Source organism: Hyperoodon ampullatus (assembly GCF_949752795.1).
Source record: "Hyperoodon ampullatus genome assembly, chromosome: 5".
Classification (NCBI taxonomy): Eukaryota; Metazoa; Chordata; class Mammalia; order Artiodactyla; family Ziphiidae; genus Hyperoodon; species Hyperoodon ampullatus.
In genome coordinates, this window is record NC_136918.1 from 60,291,302 (window position 1) to 60,313,851 (window position 22,550).

The 22,550-nt window shown below is 39.6% G+C and overlaps 1 protein-coding gene across 6 annotated transcripts in view; it reads left to right on the top strand.

The window, feature by feature from the left end:
- MECOM (MDS1 and EVI1 complex locus) overlaps window positions 1-22,550 on the top strand; it is a gene marked incomplete at its 5' end in the record, with an annotated part of 572,227 nt that overhangs the window by 379,639 nt on the left and 170,038 nt on the right. The window lies entirely within an intron of this gene.

Below are 22,550 nucleotides of genomic sequence, written 5' to 3' on the forward strand. Positions count from 1 at the left end.
GAAGTAAGGCACAGAACCAGGCCCCCCTCCCCACTCTTTCTAAGCCCAGGGATATTTCCTTTACATCAGTACTTCTGACTGCAATGCGAATGTGTTTCCCTCAGGCCTTGTTAAAATGCAGATTCTGACTTGGCAGTTCTGGGGTGAGACTGAGATTCTGCATTTCTAACAGGTTTCCAGTTAATGCTGATGCTTTTATCCATAGTTCATACTTTGAGTAGCAAGATTATGCATGATAACTGGTTCCTATGTGATGTGGTTAAAGACAGGCTTGCTGAGGAGCTTGGTGTAGTGTGTTTAGGATAATGAGAGCAAAAATTTCAAAAATGGTTATCCCTGCTTTTCAGCTGGGCCATCACAACAATCCCAGACTTTGGTTAACATCTCTTCCCTTCCCCGCAGCTTCCTCCACTGCCTTCAGTTTTTTCTGTCTAAAACACAGTCTCATCATGCCATTCCCAGCTGTAAAGGCCCACACTGGTGCTCCATTTCCAGTAGGCTGAATTGCATCTTTTTTTTTTTTTTCTTTTTTTTTTTTGCGGTACGCGGCCCTCTCACTGTTGTGGCCTCTCCCGTTGCGGAGCATAGGCTCCAGACGCACAGGCTCAGCGGCCATGGCTCACGGGCCCAGCTGCTCCGCGGCATGTGGGATCTTCCCGGACCGGGATGTGAACCCGCGTCCCCTGCATCGGCAGGCAGACTCTCAACCACTGCGCCACCAGGGAAGCCCTGAATTGCATCTTTTGAACACTGCCTATGAGGGCCTTAACTCTGCCCCTTTACCCTTTCACCCTGCTACAGCCTACACCATGGCCACACCCCTCTCCATCCACATCTGCTTTATTCCATCCACCCCAAATACAACATGCTTGCTCTTTTCCTTTCACGGAATTTCATTTCTAAATCGGTTCTAGTTCTTCACACAATTATTTGTTTATAAACTTCTCTCATTGGGCTGAGAAAAGTTATAAACAACTATGTTTATAAACTTCTTACAAGGAATTTGTAGGGTATTAAATTGTGTGTTTGTGTGTATGTGTGTGTGTCTGATACTTGGCATTCTTTACATAAGGAACATACAATAAATACTCGTGGCATGGATACACTAGATGCCTGATACAACCACAGTCATGTTGGATTAATATGTGAGATTGGTGAATTGTTCTAAAACTTGAAAGAAAATGAATTGATTAGGTTCAGAGAGTTGTCTGGATTTTATAACAAATTGCTCAAGATAATCATTTTATGGTTAAGGAAATGCATGAAAATCACAGACATATCAGAGCAGTTTTTTTAGCTGGTCTTGACCAATGAATAGCATGTTTAGAGTAAGAGAGAAAGATGGCTCTAGCTTGAGATTGTGCCTCATCCCATGGAATGTTCCAGAGACTTTTCTCCCCCTTCCTGCCAACTTTATTTCACTCAGAAGAGTTATAGTTTGGGCGACTTATGACCAATAATGATAGCTGGCCCATTTGTCTTTCTCCCCTCTGCCTCTCTGTCTTGTAATTTCTATCTGTAGGATTACTGTTCATTTCAAAGAGATCTCTGTGGAAGAACTTTAAAGGGTGGTGCTTTTAAAAATCTTGACCCTTTCGTAACAACAATAAAACACTAGCCTTTGGTTTTGCAAGCAAAATAGCAGAGCATTTGTGTTTGGGGAAACAATAGAAATGTCAGTAATCAAAGGGGTAAGCTTGTTTTGTTAGAAGAGCAGTACTGGTTAAGAAAAGAAACAAAACAACTAGTCACCAGGCGACCTTATTGTTAATTAAAATGTAGATTAATATTGAATAGGATTTATAAGATGTACTTAAATAAGTAGATATTAACTAGATAGCATTATCTTTGATTTTGGTATCACGAAACAAAACTATATGTGCATACAGTTATATTTTCACACCCACAGACACATATACATGTACATATACAAGCATGTAAAATATCTTTCATTTCCTGGAATGAATTCTCAAGCATTTCTATTGCTGGGAATCCCAAAGGCTCCCTTTTTCTTCTTTTCCTCTCTTTTCTGCTCCCCCAAATTTCCCTTTTTGTGCTTCTACCACTATCACCCACATACCCACTCTTCTCTCCCCTCATATGTATCACATATTTCCCACTCAACAACTTTTTTTTTTTTTTGCGGTACGCAGGCCCCTCACTGTTGTGGCCTCTCCTGTTGCGGAGCACAGGCTCCGGACGCGCAGGCTCAGTGGCCACGGCTCACGGGCCCAGCCGCTTCGCGGCGTGTGGGATCTTCCCGGACCGGGGCACGAACCCGTGTCCCCTGCATTGGCAGGCAGACTCTCAACCACTGCGCCACCAGGGAAGCCCTCAACAACTATTTAACAGGCAACTTGCTCTGGTCTTCAGATGTGTAGTAGGAGGAGGGAAGGGAGAGTGGTATTGAAAAAATTTACCCTGTAAATTCCAATGTTTCAGCCAGGCAACAAGACCCTGATTCTAAATACAAGGCAAAGGCATGACTCAAACCACAAGAAAGATTGGGATTTGTGGTCAGGCCCTAGCCTGACTCTAGGTTGCTGAGGTCTTGGTATTATGGTGGTAGATGAGGTATAGGGAAGCAGAGCCCCTGACCAATTTGGAGGAAATGCTTAGAAATTCAAAGTAAAGACCAAGTTGGAAACACACTTGGGTGAACTAAACCAACCCTGAACGGATCACTCAATTTAATTTTATCTAAAGTTCTGTCAAATAGTGAGGGTAAAGACTGTTCAACTTTTTCATTGAGAACCAACTCAGGTAAGTACACCTGAGCCTCCCAGGACAGGGCATCAGTGACCCTCTACTGGGAGGAGTTGGGAGTGGCCAGTAGTGCAACATAATTCATGGTTGGAATGTCCGTGTTTTCAAAGTGCTGAGTGTTTTCTAAGTGTCTTGACATCTCTGGAAAGACTCGAGAGTGAGTGAGTCACTCGTCAGAGCCCTTACTGCTCCCTTTGGACCGTGCTGGCCGAGACTGCTCTAATGCAGCTCCCTTTGACCACCCGCCTTCCCCCTTTTCTTATTTTGTTGTCTATCATCCTAACATTTTAGTTATCAAAGAATTAGGGAATTAATATGAATAATCTCGCAGTTGTATGGATGAACCTAATGAAACTTTACATCCAACCTTTGGAAACAACCTCCATAGAGTAATGTTTCTGAGATTATACAAACGCTTTTATTTTCTATGTTGACTTTTATGTTACTACTTTCAAAATAAATTGGAAGCCCGCTAAGTATTTACTGCATTAATTTGGCACACTGTGGTTTAAAATTTACCTTCAAGCACTAGAAATAAATTGGTCCTCAGTTGTAGGAATTTAGGATTGGATCTGGATTTGCAGAACTGAACTTGTCTAAAATGTAGACTGACCAAATGACCAGAGATTTTGGCAAAGTCAAGAGTTACCTTGGAGTGAGCACAAAACTGTGATGGCAGCCTCGGGTATATCAGGAGGCTTAAGGCTAATAGAGCCCTTTAAAGAGAGAGCAAGAAATAATGGAGCATTTGCTTACATATTTGTACAGAGCCTGGTGGAAAATATAAATATAATGTACAAATGAGATCCCCATACATCATATTTGTAAAAATGTGCCATCGGTCATTCAACAACAAATGCTTCTTGAGAGTTTGCTTTGTTCCAGGAACTGTGGTTGTTGCTTTGTTTATAAGTGTAGCATCTACAACGCTTCTTCACTAAAAGAATCTTGAGTTTGTCCACTCAGAAATACTTTGAACAAGGAGAATAATGAAGATTTCTTCAGGGTGGGCTTCCCTGGTGGCGCAGTGGTTGAGAGTCCGCCTGCCAATGCAGGGGACACGGGTTCATGCCCCGGTCTGGGAAGATCCCACGTGCTGCGGAGTGGCTGGGCCCGTGAGCCATGGCCGCTGAGCCAGCGCATCTGGAGCCTGTGCTCCACAACGGGAGAGGCCACAGCAGAGAGGCCCGCATACCGCAAAAAAAAAAAAAAAAAAAAAAATATATATATATATATATATATATATATATATATATATATATATATATATATATTTCTTCAGGGTTAGGAAAGGAAACTCTGAGACTGCCATGATTAATGGAATGGATCTGAGTTTTGCTGGAGCAGATGGCATAGGAGCATCTCTTTGGGAGAAACCCTGGTTGGAAGTCAAGAAGAACGGATTGTGGTGTGAGTTCCCTTGTTACAGTCTTATTTAGTAGTTGGAGCAGAGTTCACGTCTGGAACCCCTCTGAGAATTAGCCATTGTGGAGAACAGAGAACCAAGAGGAAAGAAAAGTAATATATTTTGAAAGGCTTAACCTGAGCTCTTGCCTGTCTTCAAAGGAGGCTTCATTTGTAAAGGACATGCATGATCCTGAAGAAAGGACCCCCATTAGGCACTGAAGAATTAATGAAAGACTTTATGTCCAAAGCCTCTGGTACAGGGAGGTTAAGGGACTTGCTCTGTGCCCAGTTGGGAGACACGATGGAGCGGGACTAAAATTCACCTCTTGGATCCTTTGCTCAGTAGAGCACAATTCCTTTCTTTTACTATAAATTAAGATTTATCTGACAAGATCCTTCCACATGGGAAACAGAAGAATTAGAACCTGGCAGAGCAGGGTTCACGCTTACTCGATTTTGTTGGCTTCTTCTCTCTTATTCACTTCTTTGTTTTGCGGGAGGGGTTATGTTTGAATTCTCTGAGTGCTTATAGAGTCAAGGACAAAATGAACTATCCGTGAAAGCTACTAAGGGTGAGGACCAGAGAAACACCATTGAGGCAGATCAAACACACATTCCACATCCTCTCCTACTCTATTGTGTTTGAAAAATATCCTCATGATGTAAAAGAGCAGAGGAAGCCTCAGGCAGTGAAAGGAATCTTGAAACTCCTAGAAAATATGTGGTGTTTGTGTGTGTGTGTGTGTGTGTGTGTATGTGTATGTTTACCATAAATTGGCTCATACTGTATCTTTATGCAGTGTTTGTTTATCACTCTCTGGCTCTCTCTCTCCCATATATATATATATATATATATATATGTATATATATATACCCCTCCCATATATTGGTAATAGCAAAAATTTTATGTATAGTGCTCATTCTGTGTATGTACTTTCTAAGCACTTTAGATACTACAAACTATTTAATATTGACTTACCACATCTTTTAAATTATAATTAGTTTGTTTATTCCCTGATGGTTGGATATTTAGGGTGCTTCCAATTTTTTTGTTGTTGCAATGAAAAATGCTGCATCAAATCTCCTTATCTTATGCATGCCTTCCAGGATATGTGTGAGTAGTTGTGAAAGAATAAGAAAGATCTTGTGCACATCATTGCTGATAACAGTAGTTGCCTCTGAGGATGGAGAGAGGACATGAATGTAGCTGTGGGTAGAGGGGCTTTGGCTTTATATATAATGCTGTACAAGATTTTCCAAGGAAAATGCATTTCATACATTGCTTGTGCAATTAAAATTAATTTTTAGAAATTAATTCTTGGCTAGAAGTTCTTAGGCATATATCATAATGAATCTGATCTTTTTCTCTCACTTTTAAGATACCACCTGCCATAAAATCCTGGATGTGGAGCCATGGCAGACAAATGCAATGTGAAATGTTACAGTGCTTTGTAAGACGCTATATGCATACATTCAAGTGACTCTTATTCTAACATACCTGGATTTCAGTCAGTGAAAATAACAGAGAATCCACAAGAAGTAAATGCTCCAGGGAGTATTCCCTAGTTTTGAAAAAGATGTCATCTAGATTGAAATAAAAAGGAATTTGAGTTGTATTAGTAAAGAATCAATTCAATATGATAACATATAGTTTTGAAATTTTGTAATCACTGCAAGTTTATTTTATTACAACTGTACTAATTAGGATTAGGTATACTTTAAAGTATTTTCACTACAAACCAGTTCAATCTCAGCTCACACTGGATATGTAATTTCTGGAGCCTTAGATCTGTACAGCTGTTATAACCATGTGACCGTCCACACGTGCAAACATGTGGGCACACACATTATCAAATGGGAGCAGTAAAAAAGAAAAAAAGGAAAAGAGTGAAATCAAATAGTGTATTTTAAATTAGTATTTGTGTTTCATTGGAAAACTAAGATATTTACCAGGATATCAATGTTCCAACACAGAGAATGACCTTGGGACATTATCAAGCCCTCCTGCTCACAAGATACGGAATACTTTAAATATTCCAGGCATGAGATTTTCCAAAAACAGACCCAGTGACAATACCTGGATAACCATTTCAATCTTGAGCAGATTTCGATAATAAAGACTGCTTTGAACATTTCACCCCATGAAGAAAGAAAATGCCTACTTTCTCTATTCTGTTTAAGAATGACACTTTCTCTAGCAATCTGTTTTGAGGTCAGATCAAAGGGTGCCAGGTAGTTTTGACTTCTTGTTTTATTTAAAGTCCTTGCCTTAATGTCACTATTCTGGGCCATCCACACCATTTTGGCAGGTCCTAGGATGAACATTTCTCTGTACCAGGTCATGCTTTGGACACCCCAGAGGATACTGGCACATGCACATGCGCACACACACTCACACTCACACACACAAACTTACATCTGTACCTTTCCAGTATAAAAGAAGGACTTCATTGTGAACTCTCCCTGAAACTTGGCTACTTAGCCTAAGTATTGCCCTGCCTGTTTTCTACTTTTTTTTCCTAAAGATTGAGTCAAAGCAAGAATAAAAGTTTTTTATGGTTTCAATATGCTACTTCCTATTGTGCACTTTGTGGAGTCATGGCTTTTTATTTCAGCTTATACTGTATATCCATGCTCACTTTAAAGTCCATTATGAGCTCTGGAATTTGATCTGTCCAATAGAACTTTCTGCAGTGATGAAAATGTTCTATAATCTGTGCCGTCCAATATGGTAGCCACTAGTCCTATGTAGGTATTGAGCACTTGAATGTGTCTAGTGCAAATGAGAAACTAAAATTATTCTTTATTGAAGTATAGTTGACTTACAATATTGTGTTAGTAGTGAGTTTTAAATTGTATTTATTTTAATAATTTTCAGTATAAATAGTCACATATGGTAAGTGACTACCGTATTTGACAGTATAGCCATAGATCATTTTGTCACATTCATATAGATCTAGAGAAACTTCAACATTTATATTGTAGCCTTTTCATGTGAAAAAGCTACTCCTTTGGCTCTGTTTAACATTATTTAATTTGCCTCTAGCATTTGGATTCTAATCTTGTCCTCCAGGGTTTATCTTGCTCTAACCTTTTGATTTTTCTCTGCTCAATCCCCATACTACCTTCAGCTAGTAGCTGGTTTTTTGTTTTTTTTTTTTTTTTTTTTTTGCAGTATGCAGGCCTCTCACTGTTATGGCCTCTCCCGTTGCGGACGCGCAGGCTCAGCGGCCATGGCTCATGGGCCCAGCTGCTCTGCGGCATGTGGGATCTTCCCGGACTGGGGCAGGAACCCATGTCCCCTGCATCGGCAGGCGGACTCTGAACCACTGCGCCACCAGGGAGGCCCAAGTAGCTGTTTTTTTGAAAACTTACATTTGGAAAAGGATGTAATGCTATGAAATAGGAAAATATGTTTAGTTCATGAAGTATATAAGTTTACAGAATGGCTTTCTTAGATTTCTAGTTCTTATGATCAAATTTACTTGAATTTAAACAAATAATGTTTCTCGAACATTATCTTATCTTTCCTTTCTTGAAAATCAGACCGATTTTACAATGAGCACTAGTCCTCACTCATCATTAAGGAACTTTGGAGAGGTGTGACTCATTCCTTCCTGCCTGTCCAGATTTAGAATGGGCTGACTTTAGTAGCCTCCACACAGCCATGACTTAGCACATCAGGGACAAAGCACATCTTCCTCCCAAGGTTTCCAAGAACTAAACTGCCAGTAAGTAGGAACTTCCTGCTGCCCTTGCGGGGCTTAGGATGAGCAGTAATTATCCAGAAGTGGGTAGAATGTTGAAGCAGTAAACATGCAGATTGCATGCTGTCCCCACCCCGTACTTCACACATGCCGCCTGGGACAATAGTCCCATAGAGAAACCGCAGGCTTCCCAAGTACTACTCACAAGCTCCTTCTCTTTACTTAGAGACCAAGCAGGATGCACAGAAGACATAACCGATACCGCCTAGATAATTATTGACTAGTTTTAGTATTAATGATGGGGGCTGCATTCATTTTCTCTTCCTGGTTGTGTTTCATCGATGTAGTTTGCTTATTTCTATGTAGAAGCATGATGGTTTTCACTCCTTGCGATGAGAGCTTCAGTGACCCAGACAAAGGTAATTTGCTCGAGTGCCCCTACCTCATACAGGGCTTTCACATTTCGAAACGTTCCCTTTAAAGTTCATCTTTGTGGTTTTGAATGTGCAGGTGGCGGCAGATGGACAGAATCGTATAGCATATTTTGTATACCTTTGCTTTTTGACAGAGGCTGTGCATTGTGAAGATGCCTTATTTGTGACAAAGGGGTGCTATGGAGATGCGTCTTTATAAATATCTAAATGTTCACATAAAACAGCACGTGGGCAGCTGAAAAACAACTCACTCAACCTTGTTTGTGTGGAAGCAATTTTCCTCTTCTGTAGCTGTCTACCTCTTTTCCTATGCCTGTGTCTTGGGGAGATAGATGTTTCCAGCAGAAGTTAATGGGGTAAGATATCTCTCTTCATCCAGCCTGCTCCCTCCTGCCCCAGCTCGTGCTCTTCCCCATGCTCTCTGCCTCCCCTCCCCCCGGCCTTCAGCAGATGTGAGGGAGGTAGAGCTGACCTCCTGCACACGGTGCCCACACCATGACCCTTTGCTCTCTGTTGGAAAAGTGTGAGGCGTGGGGTGTGGGGAATTACATTGCCAGACAAAGAGGAGATGCTCAAAAGTGTATGTTGGGGCTTCCCTGGTGGCGTAGTGGTGGAGAGGCCGCCTGCCGATGCAGGGGGACATGGGTTCGTGCCCCAGTCTGGGAAGATCCCACATGCCGCGGAGCAGCTGGGCCCGTGAGCCATGGCCGCTGAGCCCGCACGTCCGGAGCCTGTGCTCCGCAACAGGAGAGGCTGCAACAGTGGGAGGCCCGCGTACCGCAAAAAAAAAAAAAAAAAAAAAGAGTGTATGTTGAAGTCAATGTGCAGCCACTGACTTTCAAAGGTCATGGAGGGCTAGCCAGGTGTGTAAATCATTTGTGTTCCCTTTGTTAGCGCTCTTACTGTGAAGCCGCCATCCACTTGCAGCTTGGGAGATGGTCTCCTTCGTGTCCAGATATAATTTAAAAATTATACCAGGACCTTATCAGAACGTATCTTAGGGATTATCTTGATACATAATATTTTATCCTCATTTACTGTTATGTTTCTTTAATCATAAAGTATGATATTTTCTTTCTCTATAACCAGGTTCCTTCAGTCCCTATTTCTCTCACCACAAAATACTTTGGGGCAGTGGAGAGAAAGCTAGACTGCGTTTCTGTCACTAACTAGTTGGGCGGTGCATTGAAAGGGCTGTGCTAGGTAATCACTATGGTTTCTTTACCTCCAAGGCTCTGCAGTTCTATTCCTTCCAGAGCCTAAGAGGCACCCCGATTCCCATCTCAGCCACTTCTTCTCCGTCCCTCATGAATCATGTGAGACCCCCAGCAGTCCCTGGGTCCTACTTTGGGAGCTAATGCACTTTCATAAGCCTCAGTAGGGACTCTCTTTGCATTTAGCAATGTGAATTCATACTGCCAAAGGGTTAATCTTCCTAGACTAAATGCAGATTGGGTAGAATAAGAGAAGATCAGTGGTTGTACCCGGCCATGAGTGGGGTGTTCAGTCATGCAGGTTTCTAGCCAGATTTTTAGAAATCTGCATCACAGAAGTCACCTGGGTGTCACACCCTGAGGAACTCTAGGTTAATGTGTGGTGAACAGAAATATCAAGTTTATGCCCATAGGGTAGTGTTCATTGGCATGAGCTTAAGCACAGAAAAATATGGCCTTGATAGTGTTAATTTTTTTATGGGCAGTTGCACCATGACTGGTCTTGGAATGTTATCAGCACTGTTGCAGAACTAAAAATGTTACCCTGAGACATTTTATTTTTTTTATTTTTATTTTTTTAATAACAAATTTAATCAGTTATACATATACATATGTTCCCATATCCCCTCCCTTTTGCGTCTCCCTCCCACCCTCCCTATCCCACCCCTCCAGGTGGTCACAAAGCACCGAGCTCATCTCCCTGTGCTATGCGGCTGCTTCCCACTAGCTATCTACCTTACGTTTGGTAGTGTATATATGTCCATGCCGCTCTTTCACTTTGTCACAGCTTACCCTTCTCCCTCCCCATATCCTCAAGTCCATTCTCTAGTAGGTCTGTGTCTTTATTCCTGTCTGACCCCTATGTTCTTCATGAGCCCTGAGACATTTTAAAAGGTCAATAAATATCTGGTTTTAAAACACAGACATTAAAAGCAGTATAAACTTGGAAAGTCTTTTTCGGTTGTTGTTGTTTTAACTTTGGAGTGTTAAAGCTGCCTTTTCCTTCCCTTTCTCAATAAGCAGTTGTTTGGCTTGGTAAGCTAAATGATTCTTTGATGATATGACATTGAGATGCTTCTACTTTGACAAAAAAATGTCTGGTGATGAGACCCTGTCCCCTTACCAGGCCACTTTGGCTTCACAGGCCGTGCTTAGAGCTGGGGCTGCACACTCTCTGTGTGCTGTGCCGAGGACAGTCCTTTGATGTAGAGGGAGTGGCTCTCAGGGAGAATGGACATCATTTCACACCGCGACCGCTTGAGTTCAGCACATGCTTAGAAAGCCAACTGCCATACCAGGGGCACCTGGGGATAGCTGTCCTCTGGGATTGACTCTCACTGGAGAAATGAGACTAGTCCCTACTACTGTCTACAGAGAGAGGGGTCTCAGGACAGGGAGGGTCGTACCTCACACGTAAATGTGGCCAAGGAAGCCTCAACTTCTTGTCCTCACTTTTAAAACATAAAAGCAGTATTATAAAAAAATTGAAAAATTGAAAACAACTTTACTCTCTTATGTTTGGATTGACTCTGCCTGATTAACTTTCTTACCGTTTCACCTTTTTCTTGCTTAATGTTTTATCCTAAACATGGGCTTATATTTTCCCATTAACTTTATAATTATTTTTGCAATTATGGGTGTTAGTCTATCTGTGTACAATAGTTTAGTTACTTTTCCCCCTATTATTAGTCTCTTGCATGATTTATAATTTTATACCATGAAATGTAACACTACAAGTAAACTAACAAATGTAACTTTTACCTGTCATTGGTATGTATTTAGGAAAATTTCCAACAATAGAATTATAAAGACAAAAAGTATAAACATCTTAATTGTTTTGTACATACTATATGTATTTTATGTATCTGTATCTATTTCTTTCCTTGCTTTTTTACAGGGTTCTAACAGTTTTCAAAGCCTCTATCATATGAGTGTACTTACTTGCACTGAATTTAATATTTAAAGTATATTTTAATATATAAAATTTAAAATTATAATTAGATATACAAATTGTATAAATTGTATATATATAGATATATATCTATGTATATCTATACAGATATAATATGGAATACTAAAATTTCTTTGTTATGAACTTCAATTATCTTGAAGATGAGTAATTTGTTCATGTACTTAGGATTTATTTTTCTCTTATTTGAATATCTATTCCTGTTCTCTCTCTATTCTAGTTTTTATAAATTTGAATTAACAAGTTAGCTAGATGCCAACCCTTTGGTATAATACATCTTTTAAAACTTTATCATTTATTATCTGGATTCCGATGCTAGACACTAGTACATTGTTCCTTTCTGACTGGGGGTCAGTGAGTTTGTAAATATTTTGTATTATCCATTTTTATTGTGTGTGCTTGAATGTACACAGTGAAATAATTCCTTTTTTTTGTTTGTTTGTTTTGTTTGTTTTTGTTTTTTTGCGATACGCGGGCCTCTCACTGCTGCGGCCTCTCCCGCCGCGGAGCACAGGCTCCGGACGCGCAGGCTCAGTGGCCATGGCTCACGGGCCCAGCCGCTCCGTGGCATGTGGGATCTTCCCGGACCGGGGCACGAACCCGTGTCCCCTGCATCGGCAGGCGGACTCTCAACCACTGCGCCACCAGGGGAGCCCTCCTTTTTAAATGACCGTTAGGAAAATGCCCACAACACCTATGCTTTGGGCCAAGTGAGTGTGAATAAAAATTAGATATATATTTTGAAAATTTAAATATATAAAAATTTATATATATGATAGATATATATAAATTATAGATATATACATATGAATATGAAGGCAAGACTTAGACAACACTATTTCTGAGTCCACTTAATGGCAAGCTGTGCCATAATGAAGCCTACTCTCTTTTTAAAGTCCAAGTAAAATGGAAGACACCAAAGGTTTTACGTACTAAAAAGAGCACTGAAGAACTAGCATAATTAGCTTTAGGTGTCAGAGAAGTCTTACACAAGTTGAGGAGCTACTCAAGGTGTACTTGAACACCAGAGGTAAATGATACCTTCATTTTCCTGGCATCAAGTGAGGCTGGGGTTAGAAACACTGTTACAGAGAGCATGACCAGCACTTTTACTAGGCAGGGTGCCGAAAGGTTAGGAAACCTGTTCTAATTTGGCAGGAGATTACCTGGAATCCACTTGTGTTTTCTGCCATGGTTAACCTGTAAAGCATGGTGATAGTTTTCATTTTTCAGTCACACCATGAGTGTGTTTTGAGTTCATCATAACTAAGCTTGATGCATTCGAAGTAGAGCATTTTGTCCGTGCCATATTCCAAATTTGTTAGCAAGGAGATTTTTTTAATAGGTGACTTCTATCACAACGAATCCATCAGCGGATATTTTTTCTTTTTCAAGCTAGATACAAAGATATAAGATAGAGAAATCAGAAATCTTTTTCAGAGAGTTAGAAACTTGGCCCTGGGATGACAACCCTCATTTAATCATTAACTTAACATGCTACCTAAGGTAGATACAATATTCAACAAACTCTCCACGCCTAAGCATATTAATCTCAGAAAATGAGGGCAGCCACATAATGGCAGCCTGACCGCCAAGGAGCAACATTAGAACATGCAAGTAAGCACATGGAAAATGGGCTTTGGTGTACTGAGAGTAACGCCACTCACAGTATTATGATATAGTAATTTTATATATCTACATTACAGTAATGTATATAGTAATAATGCAAAGTATTATTCCAAAACTGAATAAGAGGTGCTTATTCCCTTCAATCCTTAAAGAACTCCTTGACAATTCAGCACCTTGGTCTAACAATTCCAGACCTGACTTGCTGCTGTTTACTAATTAAATCCACTCAGTAATTAGAAAGAACTTGTGTGTCTCCCCTGTCCCCATCCCCCTCCCTGCCTGAACTTCTTAAACAAGCATCGGGTATGTGGTAAATGGTGCGTTTTAATAAATGTTTTGTAAAGGCCAATTATTCAGTCAATATTGAATCCTGTGATAGGAAATACAGCTGCGTAGCTACAGGGAAGATGTCTACATACTGTTGGCATCTGTTTGCTAGGTAATGTTCTTAAACGGCCTGGCCTTCCTCCAAACTTTGATTATTCATAAATCTGTTGAGTGTGGTAAATTGCACTATTAGCGTTTAATCTTTTATTGAAGCAAACTCAGGAGACTGAAATCTATTTGCTTTAGCAAGCTTGTTCACTGATAAATATATGATTTAAAATTTTCCTTTTGTGAATTCCTCAGTGCAAGAAAAACACAGCTGGGCACGGCACAAATCATATTTATCTTTTCATTAACTAAAGTACAAGAAGATAGTACCATTGGAGGCTTATAAGGAGGGATTGCTAAAGAACAGTCCTCCTCCTGTTTGCACACCCACTTGAGAAAAACTTTCCAAACAAGTATTTGAGATACTTGTGAGAAAAGCTGGTTGAATCGTCAAAAGAAGACCAAGGGAATGTATATAAGGTAGTTGGATTTCAGATAACATTTTTCCCCTGAGTGTTCAGATTGGTTAAATATTAGAGGAAGGGAGATAATGACACTGTTTGCCGCCATAAGCTTAGACATATACCTTTTTTCACAAGGTTGGTTTGAAAGGCATATCAAAGATTTTCCATCCCAGATGCTTTAGTTTCAATGTGGTAAAGGGCATTGTAGGTAGAGAAAGATTGCTTGGCTCTGCCAGACGGGGACATAGAAACTTTATATATAGACTTAATAATAGATATAATTTTTTGCTTCTTGTGAATAAAACAATAAACTAATTGGCTGTCATTGTGGGATTTTTAAATACACATATTTAAAATTTTTCAGCATTATTCCCTCTGCTAGCAGGAAGGTTATGAAAAATTCTGTGAGATTTTTGAGGGTGCTTATTTGCAATGTGCACTAAACCAGGCCATTAGGGGAAATCTTCCTGAATGGAATAAGTGACTTCTGGCTTACATGTGTTAACAATAAATTCTTCAGTTGGGAGAGTAAGATGAAATTACAGGAGTCTTCCCCAATTTTCCCTGCATCTCTGGATCACGAGGAATGACATTGTGTTTCTCTAGTACCTCCAACCCATGGCAAAATGACATATACACAGTAGGTGGCTAATAACTACAGATTGTGTACCTCTGCAGAACTGTTGGGCTCTGCAAAAATGGACTATGCTATAGATATGTTCTTCTGTCACCTTCCTACCACACCCCAGAAGCACTCAAGAAGAAGTAGGGGGACTGGAGAAGGGAGGCTCCTTTCCAGCCAAGGGCAGCAGAGCTCCAACCACCTTGAGCTCCACCCTGACCCAGGGCTACCCCCAAATAGGCTAATGCTCCATCGTAAGAGTGGATCAGCCTGGGCCGGGGTTAATCTCTTCCCTACTTCCCACCCTCTAAGGCTCCTAAGTCCCTTTCCTAAATAGAGCTAAAAGAAGGCAAAGGCAACTCCTTCTTGCCTCAGTTTACCTATCCTAGTCAGATTCTTCGAGAGGCCAAAATATTTTCTGTTAGTGATGGCATTTATTAAAACATTAGCTTACTTTAATTAAAACTTGTTTAAACTGTCATCTGCTGGTTTGTGGATTCTAGGGTTTGTAACTACTTGTCCTTCTTATTCCTCTTTTATTTTAAAATTCACCAACCCAATATTAAGTTTTTTCTTTTTCACATGGACATTTAAGGATGGTATTGGAAAAGTAAAGATGGGTAGTTAAAAATCACAACTAGTAAAATGAAAGGTGTTTTCTTAATATCATTCAGCCCAACTCAATATAAAGAGAAGAGAACTGAGGTCATGAGATGTAAAGAGAGTTTTTCAAAGGCCACATGGTTCATGGAAGGGCAAGGACTAGAAACCAGGCCTCAAGCCAATACTTTTTCAACTTCCTTGTTTTTATCTGTATGAGTAACAGAAACTCCAAAATAGTGGCTTAAAATTTAAAAGAAGTATGAAGGCTGGCGGCCAGTCATGGGTACGGCAGTTCTATGTTGTCATTAGGACTCCCGATCCTTCTAGCTTCTGCTGTACGGTTATTAGGTGTGACCTCCACCCGCACGTTCTCAAGATGGTTGCAAAGTGCCAGCCATCTTGTGCACATTCTAAGCAAGAAAAATGTTAAGAACAACAAAGAAGAATGGTGCATGCCAGTAAGTCAGTTCCCCTTGAAGGGCATTTCTGGAAGCCCCTACCCAGTGATAACTGTATATCTAATTGACCAGAACCAGTGCAGCTGCAAGGCAAGCTGGGAAATGTATTCCTTCCTTCCTTCCTTCCTTCCATCCTCCCTCCTTCTCTCCCTCCCTCCTCCTTTCTTGCCTGTCTCTCTCTCTCTCCCCTACCCTCTTTCATGCCTTAAATAATATTGGATCTGTTATTAGTAAGGTCAAAAAGAAGAATTGATATTGGGCAGGCAACTTTTTGTCTCTACACCCCTATGTTTCATATTAAGCAATTACTTTAGGGTTTAGAAGCATAATATTTTACAATATTTTTTCTTTAATGGTATTTCTTCAAATTGCCAGTATGAAAAGACCAAGTATAATATGGGATCAGGTATCGCTTTATGTGAATGAAACAATGGGAGGATAACTTAGGAACTATCATGTCTGAATTGTGTGTTGTCTTTCCCTGTTCAGTGAGACGTTGTTTCCATTGTTTCCATTGGCTTGAAAGTGAGACTGGCAATGAATACCACGCTGACCTCACTGAGGCATGCTTCGTAGATAACTAATGAAGACCATTTAAATATTTAGAAGTAAATAGCAAATAGTTTGCTTACTTCACCCTGCATATTTTATGCGTACATAATTTTCAAATGCCTGAAATTGCAACTCATATTAAGTAATTTAAGATCATGACTAACAATGACAGAATCTCTCAGGACTTACTGAGAGGAAGTAAACTCACTAATGCATAACTTTACCAGCAGATGCATTTGTGGGCAGCACCGAGGAGAATTTATTTGCCAATATCTTCATTGGTCATGAGATTTATGGTGCTGTCTGGCTATGAATTTGTCTCTAACTAAGGTTAGTTTCCTTTGTTAATTCCTTTTATTTATGTTGATTTTAATCTAAGATAATCATTTAGAGTGAGAAAGTGAAAACCCTCCTGAATGTCAGACTGGCAGCTGTGTTCCTCGTAACTAGCACACCCTATGTATAGTGTTTGTTCTTGGCAGGATACAGATTAGAGACTTCTGAAGACATCAAGGAGGTTTCGAGAAGCAATAATGCTGGGAGGCTGCCACACCCGGAAATCCATTAATGTCACTGTGTCCTCTTAGTGGAGAGTGGCTTTACAGCCTGGCGCTCCCGACTCCTTAGCCACTGACTACCTCAGTGCCATAGTGAAGAGGAAGAATTGGAATGTGATATGTCACCCGGTGTGCATGGGAAAATGTAGTCAATAACGGGGTAGAACCCAGCCTCTTCCATTAGACCTTTCGTTAAGTATTTGACTCCATATGCGTTCACTTACCACTTTGTTCTCCTTCTGGTGTTCTCTGATGTCACACACCCCTTCACTCCAATCTCTAACCCGAAAAGAACCGAACAGCAAGGCTTGTGAGCCTGAATCTTCCAATGATTATCTCTGTGTCAAATTCCAAACTCACCGTTTTGAAAATTGAACCTTTACAACTACAAGTTAGAGACATTAATATTAGTATCTATAAAACATCGGAGTGCTTCTTAAGTGTACTTTGCCAGATAATTGTTGCACAGTTTTGCTATCGAGCAAGAATATTGTGAATATATTGATTTTCAAATAACAGAGTGTCTTTGGAGCCCATCTCTGTCTGCACGCATGGCACGTCCGGCTGCCTGTCTGGATTCCATCATGCCAGCTGCCATATCTTATCAGTGCAGAGCCCTATGAAGAGGATCCTATATATTAGCCACAACATGACCTGTGTGACCAGGATCAGCCCCGCCAATTACCCCACTGATGGTGCAGTGATTTAGAAGGAACAGCTCAAGGATGCCATTATTTACCATATATCATAGCCCAGGATAATGTTGACAAAATCGTTCCCCAAAGATTGGGGTTTTATATATCAAGAATATTGGCAACTGAGCTTTCTCTTAACTTCTTTCTGTTTTGCTGCCGCTTAAGCAGATCCTAATTGGTAGACATCCTGACAGGTCTAGCTCCTGACTAATATAACTACTCAGAACAACAGTTAGTCCTGAGCACACAGTCCCCAGCCAGGCTCCTGGCAGGAGTCCATGGGAATAATATCCTTCCTTTGGCAGCTGCCTGAGCAACAGTCTGTGGAAAGGATGAGAGTGGGTCTCCGTTTAGCACTTTAGGTTGAAATACTCGTTCTTTACATAGAAAGCTTCAAAAACTTGTGAAAAATAAATAAATTAAGCCAATATAGTATGTGCTGATGTGGACATTGTATTTGAAGCAGAGATACATCTCATAGTGAAAGGGAATGAGATGCTACAGGAGAAATGGCCCCTAATTATCTGTGTGTCTTAGGTAAGTTACTTAACTTCTTTGGATCTGCTTCCTTATCTACTTAGCAAGCTTTTGGATTAGATGGCTTCTAAGACCCCTTCCCTTCTAACATTCTGTGGTTCCATTTGGAGTAGATAGTTTCAGAAATGCAATCATATTTGTACCTGACACTTCGCTGTTTTAAAATTAAGTGGTTTTTAAAAATTTATTGCACCATTATTTCCACAAAGTACTTGAGGCAGCTTACAAGAAAAATACAGGTACCAAAAAAAATCCCCCCAAAAACAAAAAAACAAAACCCAACACTATTATCATAAGATAAATACTGAAGAGTAAAAGAAGGGGGAAGGCAGCATATATAATAACCAATTCTGGAAAGAACTATAAGAAAGTACTGACTCTTTATCTCTGAGCTTCCCAGCAACCAAAGCAAAAATTTATGGAAGAGAAAATGGCACATGGTGGTGTTTATTTTCCCATGTTGCATGTTTGTTAGATTCAAAATTTCCCCAGGGATTTAGAAGTTAAGTATATCATGACATTGGGAAAAATCTACCTAGATTTCAGGTTTAAATTCTAGGGCTATCAATCGTGCACTTAGAATGCCTAACATTTGAATCTATCCTGCATGGAAGTGTTCATATTCCTTTCAATCTGTTAATTAATACCATAGTTTATTTTCCTATCTCTACATTTACTTTGACTAGCGTCCTGGGCCAGAGTTGTTTTTTTCCACATGGAATAAAAAATAGTTTTGGTTTGTTATCTTTCTATCAATGTAGTATGAAATTTAACATATTAAAAAGAAGCAAAAATAATTTTACTTAATAATAAATCTTTCATTAAGATTGTAGGATTTATACTCATGTTCCCCTATTTCCCCAATTCCTTTACGCTAAATCAGGGAAAGGGACATTATTAAACAAGCAACGGCTCCTTGTTTTTAGCTATTATAAGCAACCTTTTTTTTTTTTTGGCTGGTTAGGTTTTTTTTAATTTATTTTATTTATTTATTTTTTCTTTTCCATAGTAATTTATTTGTTCCCTTTAAAGTACATTTATTTTTTTTAACATCTTTATTGGAGTATAATTACTTTACAGTGGTGTGTTAGTTTCTGCTTTATAACAAAGTGAATCAGCTATATGTATACATATATCCCCATATCGCCCCCCTCTTGCGTCTTCCTCCCACCCTCCCTATCCCGCCCCTCTAGGTGGTCACAGAGCACCGAGCTGATCTCCCTGGTATGCAGCTGAGCTATTATAAGCAATCTTTTCTAATCTTTGATAGTCTAACTTCCATTTACTTTAAGAAAGCAAACATAATTTTCTTTAATATTTCAGCAGTGAAATTAATTGGAATCTAGAATTAACTTTCTCCTTTCTTTCAACCATCCTATTTATGAGTGAAAGAATGTTTAAAAGTAGACTGTGTGTGTATGTGTGTGTGTGTGTGTGTGTGTGTGTGTGTGTGTGAAGTGCTCTGTATATGATCTAAAGAGAGATTTACACACGGACCTCCTGCTCCTTCAATTTTCAGTGACAGGACTTAAATACCTTTTATCTTGAAGAAAAAGTAACAAATAGCTCATGTATACTCAGCTCATTGTTAAAGGGTGATTTATGAGTTTTCCTGTTTTGGATCAAGAGAAAAGACAGGAGAAAGTGTTTGGGAAAGAGGCAGCCAAACTGGGGAAAGGAGTGCCCATCCCCAGCCCTGCTCCAGCCACTGTAGAGGTAGTAGCAGCCTGGTACATCTTTGACATCACTCCTTGTCTCCTATGTAGGAGATGTGCCTCTTTGGGCAAAAGCAAAACAAGTTCATTCTTTCTGTCACTGTATTAGTCACAGTCATGAATGTCAGTTGCCTCAACAGACAATTCCCCCAATCTCATGGCTTAACACAGCAACAGTAGATCTCTCGCTCCATCAGTGTTCAGTGCTGGTTGGTGGAGGTTTCTCCAGAAATGAGCTTGAGGACTCAGGTTTCTTTGTGATGCTACCATTGCAACACAAGCTTGTTAATTACCTGGGGAGAGGAAGAGAGCAATGGAGAAGAATCACCGACTCTAAAGTGCCTGGACTCAAGTGACTCATCACCTTTGTTTACCTCCCTTTTGTCATATTCAGTCACATGGCTCTAGCCCAGTGCGAGAGAAGCTGGGAAACAAGGGGATTAAATAAGGAATTGATGTGATATGAGAATTGGAGACATCATTTCCTTGATATCTGAGAAACATGTTGTGTAACCTAAAGTTGATTTCCATAATGAGTCAGAAGTCTTCCTGGAGGAAGCATTTGAGCTGAGCTTTTTCATTTGAGTAGGAGTTTGGTCAAGAAGGGCACGTTAGGCACAAAGGCCTATTCTCCTGTTGTGATAGTCAAATACCAAAGTATGTGCCAGTATGCTGTGAAATAAAGGCATATTGTTGTCAATAATGTGACTTTGGTCAGCAGCAGTCTTCGGCCAGGAGTGGCAAAGACTTATTATTTTTAAAATTTAGGATGTTGCTATTAGAAGTTACAGTGGAAGCTCCTATAGAGCACCATGTCTTCTGATCTATCCACCAACTTTTCCAAGCACCTGGATCAGGGCCTGGCCCAATGTAGACATTCCATAATTATTTGATGAGCAAATAATGGAACTTGCAAAGGACTCAGCCCTATGTGTCTATTTCCTTTTTCCTGCAAAAAAAAAGAGAAGCTGACTGTGGCTGATCTACACAGAACTTTGAATGTCTTACATCAATAATTTGACACACTGCACAATTAGTCAATAAACATAGTACTCTCCATGCACGTAAAATCTGATATTGAATAAAAGCCAAAGAAATATAGTTTAGATCTTTTAGTCAAATAATTTTTTTGTCTTCTAGAGTATCACTTTGGCTCTTGTAACAATGTAAAATTACATTAATTTAACTTTTATTTAGGATCTACTATTTCAGACAGAGGCTGTTAATGTTTACACTGTTTATAAAGAAACAACTTGAGAGGAAAATTTATTATGCAAGTAGGATTCCAAAGAGAATGAACAAACTACTTAGGGAAAAAGTAGTCTATGATCATGGAATGTTTTTCATTGTTTCTTTCTCATATCCTTGGAATCATATCCTTGGAACCAACCGCTAATCTATACACTGAATTCTGACACACATTAAGGGCCATCTTTTCATTAATGATTTGTTGAACATCTGTCCTAAGTATGACTAAATAGTTTAAAATATTCAGTGACAGAATGCATTAACAAATGACAACCAAACCTGTTTCTCCGCCTGCAAGGAAATTTAAGAATAACTATTTATCCTGTCTTGTTTCTCTCAGAAACTCCTGTATTGACGAACAAATAGAAAAATCTAGATTTTGTTTCAACATATATTATCATCCTTGACAAGTGTAGAAACTGAAAAAGAGGGAAAAATAGAGCTCAGTGTATAGCTATTTTAGCAGACTTTGATCATGTTGGAATATGGGCAGTGAATAAAGACTGATAAACTCATAGAGTTCTTTGCCATGAAGGCTACTTTAGCGTGAAGCCAAAAAAATGAGAGGGGTAGGCTGACTTTTCGCAGATTTAACCAAGAACAATGACACCATTTGCAACCACAGTACAGAGCCAAAAAAAATCATTGCCAGCATGCCAATGTATACTCCCTAGAGAATAACTGGAAAATGAGAAACGCCTGTCAGAGATTAAGTTCTATTTCTAATGGAAGCACAGAGCAGACTGATGTCTTTTTAATGAAAATGAACATATCACAACAGATGAGTTTTATTTGTTAGTTTCAATGTGAGCTCTTTAGAACTCTGGTCACTGGATATATGCTTTTTAAAAGGCAAACTTCACAATGTGATAAGTTTAGCCAATTTTGGAACCAATGTAAATGAAACATTTAGTGGACCAAATGTCAGGGAATCCAGCATTATCAAAAAATAAAGGGACACAAAGCTATTAATACCAACTGATACAAGATTAGAGATTAATGACCATTTTCTCCATTTTATACATGCTTTCATCATAATAGATAACATGTAAATAGTTACTTGGTGTCAGTCACTATTCTAAGCACTTTATAAGCATTAACTCATTAAACTCTCCTAAGAACCCATTTTACAGGGGAGGACACTGAGGCACAAATAGATTAAATAACTTGATCAAGGTCACACAACTAGTGAGCTGTGAAGTTGAGATTTGAATCCACATAATCAGGCTCCCGAGCCGGGGCACTTACCTCAGTACACTCCTCTGCTTTTAGTGAATATATTCTTTGTTGAATGCTTTTGGTCAATATTCTCTGGACTCAAGTAGGCCTTACACTGAAAAATAGAAGACATTTTGAGGAAAAGAAGAAAAAGCATGATCACAACAGAACCAAAAAACCTAATCATAACATTAAATGACGTTCTCAGGACTGATCTTTAAGCCAGACATATTGGATAACATAAGTTTTCAGTCACTACCTTAAGATATGTGGGAAAAAAAGATTGAACCATGGAGAGTTGCAAAGTGGTAGCTATTAGGGCAGCCCAAATTGTTTCTCCAAGAGAAAGTAGCCAGCAGTTAAGGAAACAAAAACAAAAA